This window comes from Diaphorina citri, unplaced genomic scaffold (genome assembly GCF_000475195.1).
Source record: "Diaphorina citri unplaced genomic scaffold, Diaci psyllid genome assembly version 1.1 scaffold1455, whole genome shotgun sequence".
Taxonomy (NCBI): Eukaryota; Metazoa; Arthropoda; class Insecta; order Hemiptera; family Psyllidae; genus Diaphorina; species Diaphorina citri.
In genome coordinates this window covers 71854-80191 of record NW_007378881.1, presented here as the reverse complement: position 1 = coordinate 80191, position 8338 = coordinate 71854, and the positions used below count along the sequence as shown (strand labels likewise).

The 8338-nt window shown below is 39.6% G+C and overlaps 1 long non-coding RNA gene across 1 annotated transcript; it reads left to right on the top strand.

Moving 5' to 3' along the window:
- The first annotated feature begins 2178 nt into the window (after window positions 1-2178).
- Window positions 2179-2771, top strand: LOC113470234. The gene is made up of 2 exons (XR_003393361.1): window positions 2179-2244; window positions 2676-2771. It is a non-coding gene; the product is annotated as an uncharacterized LOC113470234 (long non-coding RNA).
- The last annotated feature ends 5567 nt before the right edge of the window (window positions 2772-8338 follow it).

The following is an 8338-nucleotide window of genomic DNA, read 5'->3' as shown; positions in this document are numbered from 1 at the left end:
CTATCCTCCTCAGTACTCCTCACATTCTAAAAATTTAAAATGTAGGTATCGAAATAAATTAAGTATCCCAAAACATAAATATCGGTAAGCAATAATATAGATTAAAATGCTTTAGTTAGAACAAGCAAGCAACCTCCGTGGCCGAGTGGGTATCACACTAGGCTTGCACGCAGAAGGGTTCGATTCCCGGCGGGGCCGAGGTTTTTTTCGGCTATCGGCTCTGTGCTTGGAATTCGGGGTGCACTCAGCCTCGTGAGGACAATTGAGTAGCTACTTTAATCGAGTAGCGAGGTATTAAAATTGAATTCGGCCCCATTTGGAGGACCTGAAAGACGGTTATGAGGATAGGACAACCCCAAAAATTTATCAAAATTGGACTTCTTTGGAGGAAAATTTGATCGCTGTTGGGGGTTCGGACGGCTACTTGTCATTTTTGGAGACATGGGCGGCCCTAAAATTTTAGTGAAAATTAAATTTCGCACTCCATATTGGGGATTCAGACCTGAGTGATTACATTTGCTTGGAAAAACAGCCGGTTGTGGAATGCGGACAGACAGACGGGACATTAAATCTCCCAAAAATGATTACAAAGCTTCCGCCCCTTCTTTGGTAAACGGGGAAGCAAAAATCCACCAGGACATCACTGATTTGTGATGAAATTTGAAAATGTCAGGACATTTTTTTGCATTTGGAAGTATTCCCAAAAGGGGAAGGTACTCGTAATTATCCCGAATTTCAGGAAGTGGAGGGAAATCAGAGGGAATTAGAGGGTTTAGGACCTAATACTGGATACCTTATGTCAAAATTGTTGAAAGAAAGTTGCTTTCCACTTTTTGGGAGAATCGTCTTAGATTTTGACGCATGGAGAGACAAATTTGGCAACATTCGGCGGTTTGGCGACCCAGTTTGTGTATTTCTCGGCTATTTTGGGGAATCTTGATAAAAAATTATGCGACTCTTTCATACAAAGTCAGTTGTCAGCAACCAGTTTCTGTAAATCACGTAGGTCCGTCTTCATCTTGAACCAGAATTACCAGAAATCCCGTAACACGTCCGAACGTAATGTCTATTCTTCTGTTACGTCTGTGACACAATTTTTTGGTAATCATTGTTATCATGACTAGTTATGAACCTTTATGAGATCGTTGGTAATAAAGTAACGAGTACTAACCATAACCACAGATCTGGTACAATCTATGTGCCTATGTAACTGGATTTGTAGATACTTTGTTTGAGAGCACAGATTTGATCTGTGAAAGAGATAAACCAGTTTAGGAGTATACAATTTTTGGAACAAGTAGATTTCAACCTTCCGTAGAAAATCCAAATTTTGACAAATTCCACTCCAAACAAAACATTCATTGATCTGAATAAAGCTTGTGGAGGTTTTAAGGGCCCCAAAAACAATTTAAAATCCTAACAACATAGGTATCTTTTAACAAATCTACACCGTACTTTGGGGTATAATTTTCCCTTGAAGACAACATTATCCCATAATATGTACCTATCTTGTTAAATAATAATAAAAAAAAAACTTACCTCAAGGAGCAATTTTGTCTCCAAGAACCTATAACTACCCTTTGCGTAATGTTTTCCAATTTTTTTCGGCAGCATCCGCTTTGGGCCGTCACTCCGCTATATCGAGCTGCCTATTGAGCTGATCACTCACACAGTGTTGCATGAGTTGGCCAACAAGTGTCCCAATTTGACCCACCTCCTGCTGGACTTCAGTACGGCTATGCAACTGCATGACTTCAGCGAGCTTCAGGTAAGCCGTTTTTTGCGATTCTTCTGTCGTTAAAAGTCATCAACTCAAATTTCGAGGTCTCAAACAGGATTTCCTCACCATAACCAACAATCCTGGGGAAAAATCGGTTACCCTTATTGTCTCCTCTATCAACTAGACTGAAAGCTATTTTCTAGACGTTAGCATCTGCATGTTTAGACATCTGCAAAGGAGGCATTAAAGTTAGTAAAGTTGAGATACCCTCATTCTAAGGCCAGCCACTCATTATTAGGTAGGCCTGACGACAGGTACACTCGATCAGGTCTAGCTGATAGTATGTGTGCTCATCAGGTGTCAGGTATACCCGATCAGGTGTATCTGTCAGGTCTACCTGATAGTGAATGGCAGGCCTCACAGATAGTCTTCAAATGTTCTCTAGCTTCACCAAAATTAATTTGACCCACCTCCTGTTGGACTTCAGTACGGCTATGCAACTGCATGACTTCAGCGAGCTTCAGGTAAGCCGTTTTTTGCGATTCTTTCTGTCGCTAAAAGCCATCAGCTCAAATTTCGAGGTCTCAAACATGATTCCCCCATCATACCTAACAATCCTGGGGAAAAATCGGTTACCCTTATTGTCTCCTCTATCAACTAGACTGAAAGCTTTTTTCTAGACGTTAGCATCTGCATGTTTAGACATCTACAAAGGAGGCATTAGAGTTAGTAAAGTTGAGATACCCTCAATCTAAGGCCAGCCACTCATTATTAGGTAGACCTGACGACAGGTACACTAGCTGATAGTATGTGTGCTCATCAGGTGTCAAGTACTTATACCTGATCAGGTGTATCTGTCAGGTCTACCTGATAGTGAATGGCTGGCCTCACAGATAGTCTTCAAATGTTCTCTAGCTTCACCCTTCACCAAAATTGTTTTTCCATTATTTTCCAGGCATTTCCCACCAAGCTGCGTTACCTATGCATCTGTCTATCTGAGGTCATCTTCATGGAAGGGTTCATGAGGAAAATCTACAACTTTATCAACGGCCTGGAAATTCTGCATCTAATAGGTGAGAAAAAACACAACACCTTATTTTTTTACTTCTTATTTTTCCATATCATGCCTCAAGGTAGAACTTCGGGCACATGAATTCAATTGCAAACTGGCACACCTACTTATTTGTCCGATTACTAAACATAAACATGAACTAAACATAAGCATGAAAGACACCATTCCTACATGACTTCAAATTTCAAGTCACTTTTCTAGCTTTCTAGTACCTATCATATATTATATCTACTAATAAGTAGGTAAGTACTTAGATGTATACCTACTTACTTCATTCAAGTATTGAATTTCTGAACTTTTCACATTGAATTGAAAAACTTTCTACAGTTTCTACTCCAAACAACTAAGGAAAGTATATGCAACTAACCTCATATTCGGAATTAGAGGGTTTAGGTTAATACTTAGTAGGGAATTTTGTTATAGTATGGGTAAATCCCGTATTCGTGTAAAATAAAATTATGTAAAACTTTGGATTAAAGGACGCATGTACCAACATACAATGACGAATTACCTCGTATCATAGTTTCATGAAACGAGGTAATTAAATACGTAAACATTCCAGAGGTAAAAGCAGAAGGGTACTCAATGTACTCATAGTTGTCTGAAACTTAAAAAGTAAAAACATGTATAATCAATTACCTATGTGCGTATATTTCTAGGACAAAAGTTGCCTATTTTAACCAGATAAATAATCATGTACCAACATACAATGACGAATTACCTCGTATCATAGTTTCATGAAACGAGGTAATTAAATACGTAAACATTCCAGAGGTAAAAGTAGAAGGGTACTCAATGTACTCATAGTTGTCTGAAACTTAAAAACATGTATAATCAATTACCTATGTGCGTATATTTCTAGGACAAAAGTTGCCTATTTTAACCAGATAAAAAATAAATGCCTACTTATATCGAATTAACAATTATTATAGGAGACTGGAAATTTTGAAAAATTGGACTGGAAAACCGGGAAAAGTCAGGGAATTTTATTTTTCCATTTTGGTAGACACCCTGTAAATGCCTACTTAAATCGAATTAACAATTAATAAAGTATAAAAATAAACATTTTAATTTATTATAATATACACGACTAGCGATAAATAGTCTAGAACAGACCAACATTAAGAAAATTCATTCTGACATTGAAGTGATTTGTCACTTTAAAAACAATCAAAGACAGTGTTATCGCAAAGAGAAGGATACCTAATTTGGATTAAGAAAATTCATTCTGACATTGAAGTGATTTGTCACTTTAAAAACAATCAAAGACAGTGTTATCGCAAAGAGAAGGATACCTAATATTGTGTTTATCCTGAACGTAAACATCAAAGAATAGCTTCGCAAGGAGAAGAATTCCTAATTTAGTGTCTACGCTGAACGTAAACGGCAAAGAACATCTCAACAAGGAGGTTCGGAGCAAAAGTCTCAAGACAAGAAGATTCCCTGAAGAAACCTAATTTGGTGTTTATCCTGAACGTAAACATCAAAGAATAGCTTCGCAAAGAGAAGAATTCCTAATTTAGTGTCTACGCTGAACGTAAACGGCAAAGAATATCTCAACAAGGAGGTCCGGAGCAAAAGTCTCAAGACAAGAAGATTCCCTGAAGAAGTGTTACAACATGGCACAGCTACGGACCAATTAATTTCTCTGATTCCTATAACAACAATAATTAATTAATATCGATGTAACAACTTGCTACCATCTGATTCCAACATTAGCTTTTATGGTTCTCTATTCCTGTCAATTATACCTACTTGTATGACTACTTTTGTTCTCAAGTAGATTTTCACTTCTCATGAAGACACCACTTTGGTATTTCGCCGGACTGTTTATATCTTTGATTGGAATGTTTATATGTAGTCCATTGATATCCGGATCTTTATGTTTAGGTGTTTATGTTGAGTTCTAGTCTCATAATAAAATTATCCATTCAATTGTGAAGTATAACAGGATTAATAGTAATTTTATATGATGTTCTGACCTAATTGTTTCCGGTCCGTTAATTGTTCCGATGAATTACCTTTGAAAGATGTTTTACGCGTAATCGAATATGAAGTCCTATTACGAACCTTGATATTTTATTCAGTAGATTAAGTTTTAATAACGTTTATTTGTTTAGAACTCGCTTTAGATACAATGAAACATCCATAACTTCATTATGTAAGCATGTCTAGTCGACATCAGAGTAGGTAATTGGGCCACTTTTTATGCTAATAAAAATATTGAGTCTATTTCCTGCGTCTTTTTTTTACAGAAAAAACTCTTTCGTATTTTTTTGTTGCGACTCCCACATTGATGCTTTCAGCTCCAACTGTATCCAGGTTAGATTAAAATTACCTATCCTCCTCAGTACTCCTCACATTCTAAAAAATTAAAATGTATCCAATTAAATTAAATATTCAAAAACAAATATCGGTAATAAATAATATAGATTGAAATGCTTTAGTTAGAACATGAATAAAGACTATCGGTAATCAAAAATCCTCTTCGAACTTTGAAGAAGGCGTTAGAGTTCCATGGCCATTGTTGAGTTCCCCCGCTGACCAAGATAAATATTTAAAGGAATCTGTAATCTGTGTCTCAAAATCGGAGGATAGGAGGTTTGACAGAGGGAACTGTAACAAGGAGGGTCTTACCATCCCGAAATCGAAGAGAGAAGGAGGACAGGATAGGGGAGCCTGCCATTCCGCGAACAAACCTCGTGTGTTTAGGATGAAGTTCGCCCCGGGAGGGAATGGAACCTGCGACCTAGCTCTTTCAAGGCAAACGCGCTACCCTCCAGGCCAACTAGGCTGGCTAGACTGCGATTTGAATACCAGGAGCGACTTATTATGTCATTACATTAACAGTTTTATTCAGAAGTTCCTAATTTGGTCAAAGCGTACGTCCAGTATTTCCAGGTTTCATTCTACTCGTTATGTTATGACAATGTGGAACTACTACTTCATACTATTTGTCATCCTCAATCTACTGATCTTAGTGCACGAGGTTCTCTCTAACCTGCATGTTATCGGCAACGATGTTTATCACCACCATCACAAACATACCGAGACTTCCTCAATCTACTGATCTTAGTGCACGAGGTTCTCTCTAACCTGCATGTTATCGGCAACGATGTTTATCACCACCATCACAAACATACTGAGACTAAACACAAACATTACATGTACCCGGTCCCTGTTTACTATCACGAAGGTCCTAAGCCTCATCTACATCCTTACCCTTACCATATTGACGGAGAGCCTCATCCTGCCCACGTTCATCGGCATGTCAAACCGATACCCATCAACGGGAAGCGGAAAAGAAGACGCATCAGTCGACGTAGGAAGCGTCACGGCAAACGCAAGGGTCCCGTCCTGGAGATTCCGGTCATTCACCACCATCACCCGCCTGCCACGCCGTCGCCTGTTTATGAATCCGCCCTGCGCAGCTTGCTAGCAACCCCAGTGCCTTCAGCAGCGGGAGAAGCAGTGGTAGAAGCGCCTATAAGACGGAGAGCTGCCCCGGTAGTAGCTACACCTGTGTACCAAAGAACCTATGCGCCAGTGAAAAGAGCTCCGACTATCCTGCGCCGCGCTTCACCAGTTCTGCGGAGCTCACCCAACCTGAAGTCAGCCATCTACAACTCCATCCTTAACGGTCCAGTAATATCCCGACCTCCTGGTGGCTCTAGGATGGATCACCTACCCGTCATTGTAGAAGATAACCCTTACAAATCCTCCATGGTTGAACAAAAACCCATATTGAAATCGTCTTTCCTGACTGCGGAGCTCACCCAACCTGAAGTCAGCCATCTACAACTCCATCCTTAACGGTCCAGTAATATCCCGACCTCCTGGTGGCTCTAGGATAGATCACCTACCCGTCATTGTAGAAGATAACCGTTACAAATCCTCCATGGTTGAACAAGGGCCATCTACAACTCCATCCTTAACGGTCCAGTAATATCCCGACCTCCTGGTGGCTCTAGGATGGATCACCTACCCGTCATTGTAGAAGGTAACCCTTACAAATCCTCCATGGTTGAACAAAAACGGTCCAGTAATATCCCGACCTCCTGGTGGCTCTAGGATGGATCACCTACCCGTCATTGTAGAAGATAACCCTTACAAATCCTCCATTGTTGAACAAAGGCCCATATTGAAATCATCTTTCCTGAAACAAAAACCGTACAGGAGGTCGTCTCTCTCGAACGATGGGTTTGATCATTTACCGGTAATAGAAGACGACAGTCCTGTTATTTATGAATCTCCTACGATGCCTGGAAGTCCGATAGAATCGTCCTTCATCGAAGAAGGTCCGCCAATCATGGCGTCTTCAATAATGGAAGATAAACCTTTCAGAAAGTCCTCCATTAGACGTATTGAACAGTTTATGGATTCCAAGGACGAGTCGCCATTTGAAAGTTCTTACATGGAAGAGAAGCCGTCAAGACATTCAATCATCATGGATCACAATCCACACGAAAGAGCTCCGTTTTTGGACGACGAAGGTCCAACTATGTTCGGCTCTTCTAGAACAAAAGACGAGATATTCATAGATTCACCCATGGAAGATGGACCTTTTACGAGCGATCAAAGTTTCCTGAAGAAGAGCTCAATTTTGGGCGGTAGCGTTTTTATGGATTCAACAGAAGACTACAAATCTTTTACGGGACATAAAACACCTTTTAGAAAATCTTCAATTATAAGAGATGAGGACATGATGGAATCTCTGATAAGAGATAAACCCCCGGATGAAATTTTCATGGACGACCAAGGGTCTTTCAAGAAGAGTTCTATTCGAGATGATCCTTTTATAGAAAGTTCCAATGACTCTGGGCCTTTCAAGGAGCATGGGTCATTTAGATCTTCGATCATGAGGGATAAAGAACTCATGGAATCTCTAGTTGAAGACGGACCAATTATTGAGGACAAGATCCTTTTATAGAAAGTTCCAATGACTCTGGGCCTTTCAAGGAGCACGGGTCATTTAGATCTTCGATCATGAGGGATAAAGAACTCATGGATCCTTTTATAGAAAGTTCCAATGACTCTGGGCCTTTCAAGGAGCACGAGTCATTTAGATCTTCGATCATGAGGGATAAAGAACTCATGGAATCTCTTGTTGAAGACGGACCAATTATTGAGGACAAACCCTTCAGACAGTCATCCATTCGGGACACTTCTATGGAAGGTATACATTTCATGGACGAAGGAGATGTACCGTTCAAACGGTCTGTAAGGAAAGATGACAAAACGTCAGAAAACAGGAAAGGAGATCAAAAGATGTTCGAAACTTTGAGACATGAACATATGGTAGAATCTCCAGATGACAATGGACTCTTTGTGAAAACTTCTCGCTTGAAAGAAAAACCTGATGAACATGAAAACATCCCATTTAGAAAATATAAAGAACCCTTCTACAAATCACAACTAAAACTGTATGATCACATTCCTAATGGCAGTGAAAAACCAATTTCATCTTCCTATAAAATCTTTGAAAATGGTCTACGAGACAGTGGTAAAAAATCAAATGCGAAATATACCGAAGCAATATTCAAACA